General features: G+C 46.9%; 1 protein-coding gene across 2 annotated transcripts in view; it reads right to left on the bottom strand.

Moving 5' to 3' along the window:
* The window catches only part of galnt1 (UDP-N-acetyl-alpha-D-galactosamine:polypeptide N-acetylgalactosaminyltransferase 1), a 33,156-nt gene extending 15,446 nt beyond the window's left edge, over positions 1-17,710 (bottom strand). For both annotated transcript variants that reach the window (XR_010876749.1, XM_067237877.1), the window contains exons 1-2: positions 16,754-17,710; positions 4,361-4,472 (exon numbers count right to left, since the gene is read on the bottom strand). The gene's annotated coding sequence lies outside the window, so the exon portion shown is untranslated. The remainder of the gene's footprint in view (positions 1-4,360; positions 4,473-16,753) is intronic.
* Positions 17,711-20,821: the final 3,111 nt, after the last annotated feature.

Genomic DNA, 20,821 nt, shown 5'->3' with positions numbered 1-20,821 from the left:
CTCCCTCCATCTCCCCCTTCCTCCCTCCCTCCATCTCCCACTCCCTCCATCCAGCTCCCCCTCTCCATGTCCTCTCATCCTCTACAGACTTTATCCCTCTCTATAGAGATTGCCCAACCACTTGGCAGAACTGCTTAGAGGCGGAGAGAAACAAGAGTTTCACAATTTGAGTGGAACCTCCCTTCTGACTGCGTGTGTGAGTGTGTGTGTCTTTGTGTGACTGTGTGTGTGTCTGCGTGTGGGTGTGTGTGGGTGTCTGCGTGTGAGTGTGTGTTTGTGCGGAAATGGCTCTGTAACACCTCATATTACCTGCCAGATATTCAGTCTGATGAGCTATAAAACATAACTTTGCCACAACACCAACATCAAAGCACAGCATGTGTGTGTCAGCAGACCTAGAATAGGCTCAACAAGTTTTACAGGAAGACGTCAAGGCCAAGGATCTGAAGTCACACACACACACACACACACACCACACACACACCAGCTTCTATGTAGTTTGTAGAGTGTGTGTTTCTGTTGAGTCACTGAGTAAAAGAACGCATGAGAAAAATGCCCACAGAGGCTGAAAGAGCCCTAAAGTAGATGGATGACCAATGCAACGTCTGGGCCAGTTCATAGAGGAATGAAACACTTCAATCACTTTAGCCCCAAATCAATATGTAGTAGGGGGGGACCCCGCAGACACACACAGACCAGGCCACACACACACACACACAGACCAGGCCACACACACACACACAGACCAGGCCACACACACACACACAGACCAGGCCACACACACACACACAGACCAGGCCACACACACAGACAGACCAGGCCACACACACACACACACACAGACCAGGCCACACACACACACAGACCAGGCCACACACACACACAGACCAGGCCACACACACACACACAGACCAGACCACACACACACAGACCAGGCCACACACACACACACAGACCAGGCCACACACACACACACACAGACCAGGCCACACACACACACAGACCAGGCCACACACACACACAGACCAGGCCACACACACACACACAGACCAGGCCACACACACACACACAGACCAGGCCACACACACACACACACAGACCAGGCCACACACACACACAGACCAGGCCACACACACACACACACAGACCAGGCCACACACACACACAGACCAGGCCACACACACACACACACAGACCAGGCCACACACACACACAGACCAGGCCACACACACACACACACACAGACCAGGCCACACACACACACAGACCAGGCCACACACACACACACACACACACAGACCAGGCCACACACACACACACACAGACCAGGCCACACACACACACACAGACCAGGCCACACACACACACAGACCAGGCCACACACACACACACACACACAGACCAGGCCACACACACACACACACACAGACCAGGCCACACACACACACAGACCAGGCCACACACACACACACAGACCAGGCCACACACACACACAGACCAGGCCACACACACACACAGACCAGGCCACACACACACACAGACCAGGCCACACACACACACAGACCAGGCCACACACACACACAGACCAGGCCACACACACACACACACAGACCAGGCCACACACACACAGACCAGGCCACACACACACACACACAGACCAGGCCACACACACACACACACAGACCAGGCCACACACACACACACACAGACCAGGCCACACACACACACACACACACACACAGACCAGGCCACACACACACACACAGACCAGGCCACACACACACACACAGACCAGGCCACACACACACACACAGACCAGGCCACACACACACACACACACAGACCAGGCCACACACACACAGACCAGGCCACACACACACACACACAGACCAGGCCACACACACACAGACCAGGCCACACACACACACACACACAGACCAGGCCACACACACAGACCAGGCCACACACACACACACAGACCAGGCCACACACACACACACACAGACCAGGCCACACACACACAGACCAGGCCACACACACACAGACCAGGCCACACACACACACACACAGACCAGGCCACACACACACACACAGACCAGGCCACACACACACACACACAGACCAGGCCACACACACACACACACACACAGACCAGGCCACACACACACACAGACCAGGCCACACACACACACACACACACAGACCAGGCCACACACACACAGACCAGGCCACACACACACACAGACCAGGCCACACACACACACACAGACCAGGCCACACACACACACACAGACCAGGCCACACACACACACAGACCAGGCCACACACACACACACACAGACCAGGCCACACACACACACAGACCAGGCCACACACACACACACACGCACACACAGACCAGGCCACACACACAGACCAGGCCACACACACACACACACAGACCAGGCCACACACACACACAGACCAGGCCACACACACACACACACACACACACAGACCAGGCCACACACACACACAGACCAGGCCACACACACACACACACACACACAGACCAGGCCACACACACACACACACAGACCAGGCCACACACACACACACACAGACCAGGCCACACACACACACAGTCAGCCCTTATAAACCCTATTTTTCTTGCCGCTCCCCCCAGTCTCCATGACGCCAGTATAATTGCTCTTTTAACAACTCCTAATTGGGCCACAGTGTATGGAGAGAGATATGTCTCAAAAGTATTCGTAAATGCAAGTACCATGATCAACAAATGTTTCACGATTTACAAATGTGTTTTGCGATCCACAAAAACAAAATTCTTACTCGTGATTTGTAAGTTTGCATTTACATACATGTCCTATGATTTGTACACATCGATGTCCATTCCTAAATATATCGTTTGTAATTTCTTAAAATACTTAACATTTCGTGTGTGCATTTCTCATGGTCTGTCATTTGTAAATCTACAATTCGCGTATGAAGTGTTGAATCTGCATTTGTGGATCGCCCAATACACGCGTGCAATCCTTCTTCCTATGACGTAACCCTGATCCACAAACACAACCCCCCCCCCCTTTCGACAGTGCCATCCGGTAGGTGGCACTGTAAATATAATTTTACAGTAAATATAATTTTACAGTATGTTTGACAAGAAGATTTGCTAGCTAACCACCCATGTCACTGTCCCAAAATCAATATCAAGATTTTCACAAACAAAGTAGGCCTTTCGGCCATATACTAGTTCTACGCTACAGTACGGCCGCAGCCTGTGGAGCGAGGTAAATAGCAAATGGGATATGAGATGAGCGGTTACGTGTAGCCTAGTACTAGTGGAGCTATATGGCCGATACTTTATTCGTAAAAAAGTGTATATTGATTTTGGGACAGTGACATGGCTGGTTAGCTAGCAAATCTTCTTGTCAAACATACTGTACAATTATATTTACTGTTTGTCAACCGTACACAATGTTATTGCCTTTGAATCTTGCTAGCCTAACGTTAGCTTTCGGGCTAATAGCTCAGTCAAAGGAAAGCCGGTGGGCAGAGGACAACACTGCCACCTACCGGATGGCACTGTCGAAAGGGGGGGGGGGGTTGGGTTTGTGGATCAAAAAGCTATTTGTGTGTGGATCGCAAAAGACCGAACAGAATGTCTCAAAATTACGTCATAGGAAGAAGGATTGCACACGTGTATTGGGCGATCCACAGATGCAGATTCAACACTTCACACGCGAATTGTAGATTTACAAATGACAGATCATGAGAAATGCACACACGAAATGTTAAGTATTTTAAGAAATTACAAACAGATATATTTACAAATGGACATCTATGTGTACATGTAATAGCACATTTATGTAAATGCCAACTTACAAATCACGAGGAAGAATTTTGTTTTTGTGGATCGCAAAACACATTTGTAAATCGTGAAACATTTGTGGATCATGGTACTTGCATTTACGAATACTTTTTAGACATATCTCTCTCCATAACAGTGTGTCTCTGAGGGCTTGTGCAAAATGCATAACCACACATGCACACGCAGGTACACACGCACGTCCAGATGGACACACAGTGTGTCATGAAGACACCAGAGAGGCCATCAGGTCACCCAGCCACTCGAATGGAATGAATGACATCAAACTAATTACACACAAATACTCTCACACACACACACATCGACCAAACTCAGTTACCAACACATCTCTGCCAATTAGGCCTGTGCCCACAGGTCAATACTCAACAGGTGCTTCAACATGAGTTAGCCTACATGTCCACCATAGGACTACAAGTCTGTCAGTGAGCCATGAGTGCTTAGGACTACAAGTCCCAAGTTGCAGCAGAGATGTGGTACCTGTTTAGCAGAGAAAAGGGGTCTCTGATCCAGATGTGCAGGGGCTCCACCAGCAAGGGGAGGAGCTTCAGAGATCCCACTTCCTCCTTCGCCTGTCACTCAAACATGTTCCCTGGAAATAGATAAAAGGCTTAGTCTACAGTCTGTACAAAGATACACACACCCTAGTATACATCCACCCTAGTACACATCCACCCTAGTACACATCAAACATCCACCCTAGAACACATACACACACTAGTATACACACACCATAGTATACAAACACATACACCCTTGTATACCCACACACACACACACACACTATTCAGGGCTCCAGACTAACTTTTTTTACTAAGAGACTGTAGCCCCTAACTGAAAACTTTAGGGGAACAGTCAAAAAATGTAGGGGCGCACACCTTAAATCTCATGCAACGCAATTATTAAAAACTTAACACTTTTGTACTTGCGGTGTAATATATTTTTGTCGCTTGCTTTTTTTCCCACAGGTACACCCTTGCACTTTTTGAAGTTCATGTTGTTTAATTGTTTAACTGTAACTTGTTCAACTAGGACGTACGCTCTAACCCTCAGGATGTACCCTCTAACCCTAACCCTCAGGATGTACCATGTAACCCTAACCCTCAGGATGTACCCTCTAACCCTCAGGATGTACCCTCTAACCCTAACCCTCAGGATGTACCCTCTGGGAGTCAGATGGCTGAGCGGTGAGGGAGTCGGGCTAGTAATCAGAAGGTTGCCAGTTCGATTCCCAGCCGTGCCAAATGACGTTGTGTCCTTGGGCAAGGCACTTCACCCTACTTGCCTCAGGGGAATGTCCCTGTACTTACTGTAAGTCGCTCTGGATAAGAGCGTCTGCTAAATGACTAAATGTAATGTAAATGTAACCCTAACCCTCAGGATGAACCCTCTAACCCTAACCCTCAGGATGTACCCTCTAACCCTAACCCTCAGGATGTACCATGTAACCCTAACCCTCGGGATATACCCTCTAGCCCTAAGGATGTACCATGTAACCCTAACCCTCAGGATGTACCCTCTAACCCTAACCCTCAGGATGTACCATGTAACCCTAACCCTCAGGATGTACCCTCTAACCCTAACCCTCAGGATGTACCATGTAACCCTAACCCTCAGGATGTACCATGGTTCTGTCACAGACAGTGCTGTTGAGTTACCGAAAACCTTCAGTTCAATATTGTGTATTTTAATAAATGTATATGTGACATATTAATATATTTAGTATGGTTTTATCTAAAATGTGTAACTTTTAAAAATGTTCACAATTTATAATTTTAAGAAATGTCACTGAAGAGGATGATCCTCCACTGACTCTTTCCTACACACCAGGGATGGGTATCGATACCGATACTGCGTCGCAGTCACAGGAAGTTAGAAAGAAATGCCTTCTGCAGTGTTAAATCCCAACATCATGAGACACAATACCAGTAATACACACTCTCTCTCTCTCCACGAGCGAGCGAGCCAACCCCTGACCACGGAGAGAAAGAAGAGAGGAGGACTGACTCACTACAGGCCCACACACACTTCCTGAACAACCCTGACACATACACACCCTGACACACACACACACAGCAGTGTCACTACACAGGTTACCATGCACACACTGGTCCACTTCCCTTTCTGACAGGAAACGCGTCATTCTAGTCTTTCAGAGTTGGAGAGCAGACAGATTTGTGGTTATTTAGATACAAGACTAAACAACACCAAAGAGAGAATATGATCTACCTATCTATCTATCCGTCTGTCTGTCCATATATCCGTCTATCTATAGGGAGAGGGATAGAGGAAAGAAACAGCGAGGGAGGGAGAGACAGACGACTTCAGAGATCTCAACACTGCTCATTTTAGAGGATTAATCAGCGGCTTCTGAAAAATCCAACAGAGAGTCAATATGTGTATGTGTGAGTTACTTACTGCCAATACATCAGTCTATTCTAGAGGGGCTTTGGCCTGCCAGCCTGTGTGTGTGTGTGTGTGCGTGTGTTAGAAACAGAACACTGGCAGTATGTATACCCTGGCGTCACCATGGCTACTATGTAGTAATGTAGAAGACCATGCAGCAATGCAGGTATCCTCACTGGGATGGCTACACACACACACACATCTAGACAGACACATACACACATGTACACACACACACACACACTAGGTATTGAGAGAATTTACAGTTTCAGAGGATACTAACCCTCCAGAGTACAAGTGAGAGAAGATCTATATTATGAGACAGTCACAGATCTGTATCATGCAACACACACACACACACTCATTGGGACACACTAGACATATTGCAACTCATGGATGGAGACAGGCATTTTGACCCAAGCCCAGTCAGCCCAGCCCAAGACCAGCAGTGATGACGTACTGACAGAACACAAACGTTGGGGTGAGGATCAGAGTAACACACAGAGGTGAGCCATGAGCACCAAGCTGAACTGAAGGCAAACATATTAGAGCGAAAACCAAACCACGGCAATGTTTACTGGCCTTAACAGCTGTGTGTTCACTGTGTTTGTGTCAAACAAATACCTTCACCCTGTGACATCACTCTGTCTCCATGACAGCACCTCCTACCTACCTACCTCCCTCTCTCTCTCTCTCTCTCTCTCTCTCTCTCTCTCTCTCTCTCTCTCTCTCTCTCTCTGTCTGTCCCTCCCTCCCTCCCTCCCTCCCTCCCTCCCTCCCTCCTTCCACCCATCCCTCTCTCCATTCTGCCACCCCTCTCTCTCCCCCTCCATCTCTCTCTCCATCCTTCTCTTCCTCCTTTCCTCTCACTTTCTGCCTACTCAACCAATAATTCCCACAGCACACACACCCTCCCTTCCCCATTCTCCTCCTCCATCACTCCCTCACATAGGCCGGTTTCCATTCTGTCTGGATAAAAGTGAGGAGGGGTGGGGAGAGGTTAACACGTATATCAAACTAGACTCTTTACACAATTAGCCAGAGGGAGACAGAGAAAGCAGGAATAGAGAGAATAGAGAGATGGAAGAAGGAGAGAGATAAATGGAGTCAAGAAGGAGTTCCTCAGGCAGCTGTCTGACCATGAGGAAATCACCACAATGTCACAGCATATATGTAGCTAGTATGTAGCTATAGGGTTAGTGTTAGTAACCCTAGCCTCTCCCACACACCATACACACACCATATATACACACACACACAGGAGAAACATGGAGAGGGAGAGGAGAGATGGAGAGAAGAGAGGGAGAGCAGTAGTCAGTGATCCTTCCAAGGCATCCAGGAAAAGCTCCCTGTGGGGTCAAACAGGGAGAATGGGAACAGCAAGAGGAATACAGGGAAGGTTGGAGATCTGGAGAGAGAGGGGAGAGGGAGGGGGAGAGGGAGGGGAGAGAGAGGGGAGAGAGAGGGGAGAGAGAGGGAGATCAATGTTCTGTCCTGGAGGGTGGACCCTGGAATATGTTGGTAATAATGACCATCTTCCTATTGGACAAGAGGGACCTCGGAGAGATAAAGAGAGAGAGAGAGAGAGAGAGATAGAGTAAGAAAGACAGACAAAGAGAGAAATGTGCTTCCTGTTTACGGAGAGAGGAGCAAGAGGAAGCAAGCTGCTAGAGACACTGGAACCGCCATGACACTGATGACAACACACACTCGCACACACACTCGCACACACACTCGCCCTCTCTGTATCCTGCATACACAGTCCTAACCCCCCCCCCCCCCCCGACATCTGCTGCTGAACAATCTTGTTCCTGCTTCCATATTCCCCTGTGCTCTGTCCCCCTTCTCTAACAGGATCAGGGCCTACATTCAGCCTCTCAGGTCCTGCTGCTGTTTGCCACCTCTTTCCTCACACCTCACCCTGTCTCTCCCTTAGTCTCTCTCCCCCTCTGTCTCTCTCTTAGTCCCTGTCTCTCCTCTCTCCCTCTGTCTCTCTCCTCTCTCCCTCTGTCTCTATGCCTGTCTTTCTCTCAGTCTGTCTCTCAGTCTCTCTCTCAGTCTGTCTCTCTCTCTTCTGTCCTTAGGGCCCATTGAACTTGCTGTGTTATATGAGGCTGTATAAAAAGGAGGCACTAATCAGCCAATCAGTTGTCGTAAAATGCACATTTAAGACAGACAGGCACAGGCAGACAGAGATACACACTTCACAACCCATCAATTAGAACAGTATCAATATTTCATTTAGCTGTTTCTCACTCAATGTCCTAAGCTCCACACACACAAATACAGACACACACACACAATAACAAAGGATTGTCTGACCCTTTTTTCTACAATTTTTATTTAAAGACTAGGCAATAAATATTGTTCTGGAAGTTGTCATTTCTAATTCTAGCTCTCTCCAAGACTTGACTGAAGGAGTGCCCACACTGTGACAACTGTAACTAACAACAAACATCCAAATGTTCCCATTAATTGTATAGTTTCTAGTTTTAGTGTGGATAGACCTTTAGGTTAAATCAGTCACAATCAATAACGTACTTTTGTAATACATTCTTGCTGTCTCAATTTAAGTCTGGAATGGACTAATAGGGAGTCAGATGGCTGAGCGGTGAGGGAGTCGGGCTAGTAATCTGAAGGTTACCAGTTCGATTCCCAGCCGTGCCAAATGACGTTGTGTCCTTGGGCAAGGCACTTCACCCTACTTGCTTCGGGGGGAATGTCCCTGTACTTACTGTAAGTCGCTCTGGATAAGAGCGTCTGCTAAATGACTAAATGTAAAAATGTAATAGGTTGTTAGACTGTGGATCTCAAGCCAGTTCAGTGATTCAGAGACAGCAACTTTCCCTCTGTCCTCCCTCCTCTCTCCCTCCATATCCTTTCTTCTCTCCATCTCTCCTCCTCCATGTACCCCATCCTCCTTCCCTCTTCGGTTCTCCTCTCCCTCTCCCTAACCCCTCTCTCCCCCCATCTCTCTCTCTCCCCCTCCTCTCTCTCTCCCCCCTCCCCCTCCTCTCTCCTTCCCCTCCTCTCCCTCCCCTTCCTCTCTCTCCCCCCCTCCTCTCTCCCCCCCCTCTCTCCCCCCTGCTCTCTATCCCTCCCCCTCCTCTCTCTCCCCCACCTCTCCCTCCCCCCCCCCCTCTCTCTCCCCCTCCTCTCTCTCTCCCCCTCCCCCTCCTCTCTCTCCCCCCTCCCCCTCTCCCCCCCCCCTCTCTCTAAACCCTCCTCTCTCTCCCCCCCCCCCCTCTCTCTCTGCCCTCAAAGTTGAGGCTTCTGACCCACATCTGAGCAAGGAGCGGATTACGCGTAGGCCTGCACGCACACACACACACACACACCGTGCCCTCTGCGCCCCCCAAACACAACGTACACAGAGCGAGTCTGACATTTGTGGCACACAGAATGGATTTCTGATGGCTTAAAAAACACAGACACAAGCACAATGGGCCCCGTTGTTCTGCAGTCCACCAGCAGTGAGGGTAAATATGTCGTATCAAAACAACCGGGGTTAGACAACTTCTCTCAGAGAAAGTACCCACACACACACTGGGTGGGGAAGCTGTGAGGCAGCAAACAGAGGCAGAGTTCTAGATAACATCCAGAGATGGCTCTAAACCGGCCAGGCAGCCAGTCCTACATGAAGGACTGTTCCTGGATCAGGGTTACCCAGGGCTAGGGGGTGTTCCTGGGTCAGGGTTACCCAGAGCTGGGGGGTGTTCCTGGGTCAGGGTTACCCAGGGCTGGGGGGTGTTCCTGGGTCAGGGTTACCCAGGGCTGGGGGGTGTTCCTGGGTCAGGGTTACCCAGGGCTGGGGGGTGTTCCTGGGTCAGGGTTACCCAGGGCTGGGGGGTGTTCCTGGGTCAGGGTTACCCAGGGCTGAGGGGTGTTCCATTGGTTGAACATGTCTTCTGATTACAGACCTGGAAATCACAGTGGAGCTTTCATTCAGGATCATGGTCCATCCAAACATCTGCTCTCTCTTTCTTTTACCTCTCCTTCTCCCCCTCTTCATTTTCAGTATTTTCTGAGTGACTGTATATTTTGATCTGTGTGTGTTGGTGTGCGTGGGCCTCGTCTATCTCTGATCTCAAGAGTGAGAGTAGAATAGTGCATCTCTACTCCCAGTTATCCCTATAAATCCAGTCTGCGCCCGAATATCTCGACTCAACCAGCTCAGCAGGAAACCAGCCAACACACACGGTTCACCATCACATACTATCTGTTGACACAGATGCCCTCAAACACACAGAGAACTGGAAATGCAATATAGACAACAACTTCAATATAGAGGTGTATGAGAGAGAGAGAGACAGGGGGGAGAGAGAGAGAGACGGGGGAGAGAGAGAGAGAGACGGGGGAGAGAGAGAGACAGGGAGAGAGAGAGAGAGAGAGAGAGAGAGAGAGGAGAGGAGAGAGAGAGAGAGAGAGAGAGAGAGAGAGAGAGAGAGAGAGAGAGAGAGAGAGAGAGAGAGAGAGAGAGAGAGAGAGAGAGAGAGAGAGAGAGGAGAGAGAGAGAGAGAGAGAGAGATTGAGTATTCCATGTGTCAGCAGAAACTGGACACATTCCATTTCCTCTACAGCAGAAGTGGGGGCCGGGGGGTGTGGGGGCCAGTTACCATGGAAACCATGTTTTTCCTGTGGGGGGTGCCACATCTCCTACTGGAGTAGATGCTGGAAGAGGAACACACGCAGCTAGGAGTAGGCGGGTCAAACACAGCCGACAGTTGGTTGAAGTGATAATATAATAATGTTGCTGAAAGTGACTGGAGAGACTTGAATGGCTTGTCGCTGGGAGCCTGACTGGCTGCTGTCCCAACAGTCACACACTATCTCACAGTCACAATAAACCTTATCAATCAGTCAGAACAAGTGAAATAATGGAGATCATACACTGAGCTGAATCCCACCTGATTTGACAGTAGTTACCTGATAAACCAGCCAATTATTAGAATCAGGTGTGAATATTTGTGTTGGACCAAAAACCTACAGGCAGTTAGCTCTCCAGGAACAGGGTTGGAGACCCCTGGACTAGACTATAAGGTTGAGGACTAGGCTATAAGGTTGAGGACTAGGCTATAAGGACTAGACTATAAGGTTGAAGACTAGACTATAAGGACTAGGCTATAAGGTTGAAGACTAGACTAGAAGGTTGAGGACTAGACTATAAAAACTAGGCTATAAGGTTGAAGACTAGACTATAAGGTCTAGGCTATAAGGACTAGACTATAAGGACTAGGCTATAAGGTTGAAGACTAGGCTATAAGGACTAGACTATAAGGACTAGGCTATAAGGACTAGGCTAGAAGGTTGAGGACTAGACTATAAGGACTAGGCTATAAGGTTGAAGACTAGACTATAAGGACTAGACTATAAGGTTGAAGACTAGGCTAGAAGGTTGAGGACTAGACTATAAGGTTGAGGACTAGGCTATAAGCTTGAGGACTAGGCTATAAGGACTAGGCTATAGGTTTGAGGACTAGGCTACAACATCTAGGCTAGAAGGCTGAGGACTAGACTGTAGGACTTGGCTATAAGTTTGAGGACTAGGCTACAACATCTAGGCTAGAAGGTTGAGGACTAGACTAAGGACTACACTATAAGGTTGAGGACTAGGCTATAAGGACTAGGCTATAAGGTTGAAGACTAGACTATAAGGACTAGGCTATTAGGTTGAAGACTAGATTATAAGGACTAGGCTATAAGGTTGAGGACTAGGCTATAAGAACTAGACTATAAGTTTGAGGACAAGGCTATAACATCTCGGCTATAAGGTTGAGGACTAGACTATAAGGTTGAAGACTATACTATAAGGTTGAGGACTAGACTATAAGGTTGAGGACTAGACTATAAGATTGAGGACTAGACTATAAGGTTGAAGACTAGACTATAAGGTTGAGGACTAGACTATAAGGTTGAGGACTAGACTATAAGGTTGAGGACTAGACTATAAGGTTGAAGACTAGACTATAAGGTTGAGGACTAGACTATAAGGTTGAAGACTAGACTATAAGGTTGAGGACTAGACTATAAGGTTGAGGACTAGACTATAAGGTTGAGGACTAGACTATAAGGTTGAAGACTAGACTATAAGGTTGAGGACTAGACTATAAGGTTGAGGACTAGACTATAAGGTTGAGGACTAGACTATAAGGTTGAGGACTAGACTATAAGGTTGAGGACTAGACTATAAGGTTGAGGACTAGACTATAAGGTTGAAGACTAGACTATAAGGTTGAGGACTAGACTATAAGGTTGAGGACTAGACTATAAGGTTGAAGACTAGACTATAAGGTTGAGGACTAGACTATAAGGTTGAGGACTAGACTATAAGGTTGAGGACTAGACTATAAGGTTGAGGACTAGACTATAAGGTTGAGGACTAGACTATAAGGTTGAGGACTAGACTATAAGGTTGAGGACTAGACTATAAGGTTGAGGACTAGACTATAAGGTTGAGGACTAGACTATAAGGTTGAGGACTAGACTATAAGGTTGAGGACTAGACTATAAGGTTGAAGACTAGGCATCAGGGTGTTGGTGTCAAGAGTTCAACTTTCAAACACACACTCCAGATACACACAAGCTCAAAACTGTATGTGCATGTGTGTGTGTGCATGGTAGAGTGTGTGTTGGTTTTTGACCAAGCAGGTTGCTGCTGTGTTGCTGTGTGCTGGTTCTTGACCAAGCAACTGTACATGGTTGTCAGTAGCCCTGATTGACCCACTTTTCTTCAACTCTAGTGAGCCCTCAGAGGATGGACACACACGCACACATTACAAATGACAATTTCAGACACTTAGTAAACTCTGCAACACGGTGCTGACACCCAACTGCCTCCTCTCCTGCATCCTCCTCTCTCCCTCTCTGTGAGGTAGCTGCCTCCTCTCCTGCATCCTCCTCCCTCCCTCTCTGTGAGGTAGCTGCCTCCTCTCCTGCATCCTCCTCCCTCCCTCTCTGTGAGGTAGCTGCCTCCTCTCCTGCATCCTCCTCCCTCTCTGTGAGGTAGCTGCCTCCTCTCCTGCATCCTCCTCCCTCCCTCTCTGTGAGGTAGCTGCCTCCTCTCCTGCATCCTCCTCCCTCCCTCTCTGTGAGGTAGCTGCCTCCTCTCCTGCATCCTCCTCCCTCCCTCTCTGTGAGGTAGCTAGTGCTGCTATCTGATATCACTGCTCAGTAACATCCAGTGTGTCAGATGAAGGAGTCTGACTGGCCTGCACATCACAAGAAACACATAACTGTGGTCATACCAGAGGAACTGAAGACAGAGAGAGCAAAAATGATCAATAGTTTTGGGCCGTATGATAGCTACAATACACCGCTAACAATCGATGGCCGGCCGCCAAAAAAGGTAGCATCCGTAAATCCAGTACAAACCCAGTAAAAAGGAAATACAAGCCAGTCATTACAGGGTTAGGGTTAGTCATTACAGGTCTGTAATGACTTCTCTATGCCATCCTTGATGGTGCCATCCTTGATTGTGCCAGCCAATAATATCTAACCTGAGAAGACCCTGTGTCTCAAGCCTGGGTGCTGGGTCTGGGGGGGTAAACACAGGCATGCAGGTTGGCACAGCTACTCTGCCAGTCTCTGGACAGTAGGAGATACACGGGTCTGCGCTTCCAGGAAGCATGGTGTGAACTCTCTTTCTCAGTCTGCTGGCTTGTGCAGTGTTTTACAGTGTGTGTACAGAAGTGTGTGCAGTGTGTGTGTGCGTGTGCATGAGCGAGTGAGTGTTAGTGAGTGATCCGGTTGTGGGCAGAAGGAACAATAACATTCCTGTGCTCTGGACTCCAGGTGGCTGTGGAAACCCAAGCCTCCTGGCACAGGGAGCACTGCTGCCTCTCCTGAGACCCAGGACAGAATAGAGCTATTGTTCAAGGGCAACTCCAAACAACTGACACACTAAAATCCAACCCCTCTCTTTCTTTCCCTCACATACATACATACACACCACATAGACTACACCACATAGAATGCACAAAACACACATCACAGACCCAGAAACAAACAAAAACCCACAAGTTGAACCTGAACTCGAGACAGAAACAAACACACACACTGTCACACATCTGCTGTCTGAGGACTCCGACAGGCAGCAGGACAGGAAACACATCATCCAGACCTCTCCGGCCTGAGTTTTCCTGTCGATGCTGGACTGTCACAGTCTAGAACAGCATCTGGCTTACCAAGACGACGGAGACACGATTCAAATCATGACACTACTTCTCCAAACAGGAGAATGGAGAGGCTGAAGGCAGCCCTCTGAGCTCATTCACTCACTCACACACTCACACACACACTCACACACACACACACACACACACACTTAAGAGACGGGGAGGGAGACATGTCATCTGTTGCTCAAAGGCAACAACCCTCACTCTTCTCACTTTCTCTCTCTCACTTTCTCTTTCCATCCCTCACTCTCTACTGTGCTCATTCTCTCCTGTGTTCTCTGCTGTGCAGCTGCAGTGTGGCCAGAGGGCACAGAAGACGTCCAGCAGTGTGCTGTGCAAAGCAGTATGCTCTGTACAGCACACTGCTCTGTACAACAGACTGCTCTGTACAGCACACTGCGCTGTACAACAGACTACTCTGTACAGCACACTGCGCTGTACAGCACACTGCTCTGTACAGCAGACAGACTGCTCTGTACAGCAGACTGCTCTGTACAACAGACTGCTCTGTACAGCACACTGCTCTGTACAGCAGACAGACTGCTCTGTACAGAAGACTGCTCTGTACAACAGACTGCTCTGTACAGCACACTGCGCTGTACAACAGACTGCTCTGTACAGCACACTGCGCTGTACAGCACACTGCTCTGTACAGCAGACAGACTGCTCTGTACAGCAGACTGCGCTGTACAGCACACTGCTCTGTACAGCACACTGCTCTGTACAGCACACTGCGCTGTACAGCAGACTGCTGGATGTCTTCAGAGCTATCTGTGCCCTCTGGCCATACTGCAGCTGTGTGTATCAGGGCCTGACAGTACAGATAGCACTGGATAGCTTCCCTCCAGATCCACTGATGCACATGTTATCCTAGTATCTGAGCCAGAGGCCACACACACAGGCACAGAGGAATAATAATACCCCACCCTCCTTTCTCTCCCCAAGAGAAACATGATAGATTCATTTAATTTTCTCCTATGACATTCCTACATCTTCATCGGTTCTATAGGAGTAACCTGTGTGATTTCCTTGCATCTATTTTAAGCAAATAATCGTATCTGATAAATATGTGATTACAGCAAAATGACTACATTGCATGTGCACCGCAAGCGTACACACACATGTGCTGCAAGCTAGCAGACACAATCTACCCTCACACACACTCTGGTTTCACATTGATCAAAAAGGTGCTGTAAAACGTCCCTTAAGGACTGAGTTCCATCAGATGTAATCAACCCTGGCTGGTAAGGGAGAAAGACCTGGAGTGGTAATGCATGTTATAGTTATGGATATGGCTCAAACAGCCAGACCAACTATTTTACTATGTATACAACTGCTATGAGTGAAATATGTTCCAGAGGCCAAAGAGACACACGCCTTAATCAAAACACCTTCACTGCGGTGACTTGTACGATGCTAGTCGATGATGGTACCAAGGCTAACATACAGGGTGGTGACGGATGCCAGACAGACCCAACATTTACACCCACCCTATTTGACAAGCTCCAGACAAAAATGTCATTGGAACAGAAAGTTTAGGTGCAACATTAAAGTTATTGCCATTGAATTCTTTAAGTTCACGTCACTTGGCTTATGAAACTGCATTTCTGGAGAAGCATATGTCTGTGTTTCGAGACCTATAAGGACAGTAACTCGTAGCTCAAGACAGCTTGAATTCAAGAAATGTATCTGCTTCGCGACCACGTCGACAGCATTCGCTACTAGTACACAGACTTTGTGATGACTATTAGGTTCCTCAAGCCAACTCATTTTAGAGTTGACGAAGTAGGCTTGTATACATTCCCATAGATTTGCTGATGATTTAAGTAACAACTAGCTAAGCTTCCTTATTAAGGACCAAAAGCTAGTTCGAAAGATAGATGATCCCGCTGTTGTCGTGCCCGTGTAGGATGACGTTGTTTGCAGAATAAGTGGCCCGGCAGCAAACGGTACCAGTGTACATTTCACTAACGTCGTTAGATGTACGGTAATACCGTTAGCTAGCCAACAAGCTATAACGGTGCTACAACGTCACAAAATGTAGCTGCTGTCGCCCTCTCTGCCAACAGCAGCGAACCAAACCTTCTTCAGTACTGTACAGACAGTATTGCAACGAAGAAAACTGGAACTCGATTTACCAGCAAAAGCAGTGACACTAACCAATGTGTCTGCTGGTCGTGATGAAACGTATTGTCGTGATCTAGCTAGACTAGCTAGCTACGTACTATGGTATGGAGTGGTCCTCCAATCGAAGCTTTTCTGTTCTGAGATCAAGAGTCAACTGATACCGTACCTCAAAAATTAATCCGAGAAGAGTGATGATTTTCCACAGTGAGAGACAGCGAAGGGGACAGCGTAACTGGGTCAAAATATGTCATACGAGATGGCGTCCATTGAAAATATATTTTACTGTCCCTATCCGTCGCCAAGGAGATATTCCGTGCCGCGCTGTTTGGTAGAAGAGATCTCCGTGCGGCCGTTTACGACGGTCGGGGCTGCGCGAGCGTTGACTGCTGTCGGTTGAGATCAGAGCCACATCCCATACTACCCTCCCTCTGCAGACCCAACCCGGAAGAAATACAGAAGACCTGCATAGTCTCTGGTGATCCATAGGGTTCTAGCCATAACGACCATATCAAATATATTCAAATTTTCGCTAAGCATGATTTATGTGATGTTCGTGTGAGGATGTACGACTACACCGATGATAATCTTCATTATTTTGACTTCATATAATCTGGTCAACTATCTGTCTGTACGCTCATAAACCTCATAAACGCTTATAAAATGACATTATTTTAAAAGTGACCTATAACATCGACTATGCAAAACACTTAAATGTATTTAGTGCTAATAAAATGATAACGCCTATTTGGAAATAGATGTTTATAATGTGACAATATGTCAGTCATCGTGTGATAACGAAAATAAAACTAGGCCAATTATATATAACAGATGAGTTATTGCAGACTCCGTCAGAGGTATCGGGCCTATGTTCGTCCCGCACTGGGTTAGAACCTGCCACTTCTGACATCCTAAGCGCCACCACTACCAACTACGCCAACGAAAAGCTAGAAATCTATTGATGCAGGTGGCCTATTACATACCTGAGGAGTGAGTTTCACCGATACACACTGGCTCCATCTATTAACTACTTGTTCTGAGCAGGTGTTGTCAGTGAACAGGCTGTAAAACTGTTGGTTAAGACACTGTTGGTTATGAAAAACTGATGTTAATTATCTGGTAAACATTTTCTAACAGCAGTCAAGTTGTCATTGTTTGTGTCAAACAAGTTGTGAATATGTTGTAACAGTAAAACAGGAGATCATGACTGTGCTCAAAGTGATGCTCGAGCTCCAGTGGTTTGCTTTGTAGGTGAACAAAACTTTCAGAAGACGTAGCAGAATCACGAAAAATTAGAGGATATGCTTTTTTTCCATTGGTTGTTGCATTAAATCTTACCCAGATACAATAGTGCTATTTTCCGATTGGCTATTGTATAGACCCTTTCTTTTTTTTGATTGGCTGATAAGTGGCAGGCTCGACTAAGAACTCCTGGGGAGAGCGCTTGATTCCTGCCGGTTCCATAGTGAGAGCGGCGCGGTCAGAGGAATTTTGGTTGGGTGCTGCGGCATATTAAATATATTATAAAAAAAAAATTTCGGCGTGAGAAATACAATGTGTGGCGGAAGGGCGTGACAAAAAACCGAAATGAGTCACTGTCACGCTCAATGCGTGACACTTGAGAGCCCTGTATCACAGAATTGCCTTAATGAAATGTAGTTTGAGAATTAATAACAGATTTTCAGTCTTTCAAACCATACAATTCTAGTTTTTTTTAAATCTGTGAACAAATTTCTACCACTTGTCATACCCTCCCCGATGCAGTGTACAGCTCTGTGTAGGCCAGATGTGTCTTCCTCAGAGCACACTACTGATATGGGTTAAAGGCAGAGTTAAGTGTGAAATATGATCTTCTGAGCCTGCTCTATACTCCCAGGGCAAGGACGTACACATACACACACACACACACACACACACACAATAATGATGTCTCTGTCTCTTACACTTACACAACTATAGTGTCATACACAATAATTCACACTATCTGATATAAAACCACACCACACACAACAGCATCCAAAACACACACATACACATCCATTATGTGTTTCACACACATCTGATGCCAGTCGATGCCACCCTGACACTCAATATGTCAATATGTCAGACTTCTGGATGGGAGGCACTCTCCAGAGGGACTGACTACAGCAGAACACTAAACCCTATCTGTTATATCATCAAAACGTCAATTACAACCTTTGGGGAAAATGACTGCATATATGCTGTGTGGCACATCCCTCTTATACATATGATTAAAACAAAAACCATTTAGCACAAGTGACACACGTGTGGGCAGCACAGGTGACACGTGTGGGAAGCGGGAGTAGGGGTCTTGGGCCAAGAGAACCCTGGGGCTGTGGATATTCCCAGCATGTGGATGATGCTTCAACAGGATGATTATTTTAAAACAAAATATACAATTGTGTTGTTCCCGTTTGTAGTGTGACAGGTGATGTGTTTATAAAGACTGCTGAGGTGTAATACCTCACAGTTACAGCACACAGTTGAACTCCGCTCATAAAACATTAATACCTGCTTGAAATTGAGCTGCAAAGGTCTCCAGAAATACTTTATTTATGTGGAACTCGTGGCAGCAGCCGGCTGCTGAAATATGGATGAGACGTCAGGAGAGGCCCTCCTCTGAATCAGCAGTTTCCCCGGTAAACATCCCCACACGTTCACCCCAGTTCCAAAACAGAGCTTGACAGGACAAAAAAACACGTAATGGACAGGCCTCTACTGTGTGCTGTGTAAATGACAGGCCTCTACTGTGTGCTGTGTAAATGACAGGCCTCTACTGTGTGCTGTGTAAATGACAGGTCTCTACTGTGTGCTGTGTAAATGACAGGTCTCTACTGTGTGCTGTGTAAATGACAGGTCTCTACTGTGTGCTGTGTAAATGACAGGTCTCTACTGTGTGCTATGTAAATGACAGGCCTCTGTGTGCTGTATAAATGACAGGCCTCTGTGTGCTGTGTAAAAGACAGGCTTCTCCCAGGAGTTCTGGAGTGAACTGATGTGCTGGAGGCTTTTGCTTGCAGGCTGTTTGTGAAAAGTTGATAGTTTGTATAATTACAGTGTACGCATGTATCTCCTTGGGCACTGGGTGGTTCTCTAATCTTTATCAACACCAATCATCTATGGAAGATTATCTGGCCCTCCGTTCTTTAAAAGGGTATTACAACACCAGCCCTTGATAGCAGGTTAGATGTTTACTTTAGTGTTCTGATAAATGTGTGCTCAGCCTTGAGGTATGTGCTGCATGGTCCTACTCTCACTGGATCTATGCAGTTACATTTACTGTGGATGTAACAGACGTGGTCTTGCAAGCTCCGTCAGAGGTATCGGGCAAATCGTCCCGCACTGGGTTAGAACTTACCACCTCTGGCTTCCCAAGCGCCACCACTACCAACTACGCCAACAAAAAGCTAGCAATTTGCTGACGCGGGTGGCCTGTTACATACCTGAGGAGTGAGTTTCACCGATACGCACCGGCTACATGGACAAACTAAACACTCTTATTAAATACGCAAACACAAACCCATAGGACGTTCCCTCTTCATAACTGCTCTTTCACATTCCAGTGCATCACTGTTTGCTCATTCACTTTGTTCTTCTCTGTTGAACAAGGCTCAAAGTATATTTACAGATACACTCCCTGTTCCAGGGAGAATACTGCAGGCACTTCTTCCTATACTCAATGCTGTTCACACAGCCTGTGATCATTTAGCTTTTATCTAGAAAACACCCCCTTTTATCTAGAAAAACTAAACATTTATGTCACACTACCTTTTATTTGTCAATGATCTTGACTCCATCTTTCATCCAGCAAAACAATGTTTCCAACGAACACTGGAACTTCTCAGCAGGTAAAGCATCAAACACAACAGCCTAACCCTAACCAACAGCATGTTATTTTATTGTCACTGGTATCCCATATTTGTTTAAAATATCTGTGTTACCCAAACACCTGTACACTCTCATAGAATAACTGCTTTACCAACAAAATTCCATTGTCCACCCATAATTTTTTTTAAATAAATCTTATCATTTCAATTGTTCAAAATCAGACACTTATGAGCAGAATAAGTATGCTATCTCACCAGGATAGCAATGGTTGCTTTTGGAAATCAGAATTGCAAAGCAAAGCAAAATTGCATTTCAATAGTAATTCAGTAACTCCAACCCTATCAATAGCCAAGTTTGTGCTGATATTCCAAATTATATACTTACCTTT

This window comes from Osmerus mordax, chromosome 6, assembly GCF_038355195.1.
Source record: "Osmerus mordax isolate fOsmMor3 chromosome 6, fOsmMor3.pri, whole genome shotgun sequence".
NCBI lineage: Eukaryota > Metazoa > Chordata > Actinopteri > Osmeriformes > Osmeridae > Osmerus > Osmerus mordax.
This window is presented reverse-complemented; position numbering and strand designations above follow the sequence as displayed.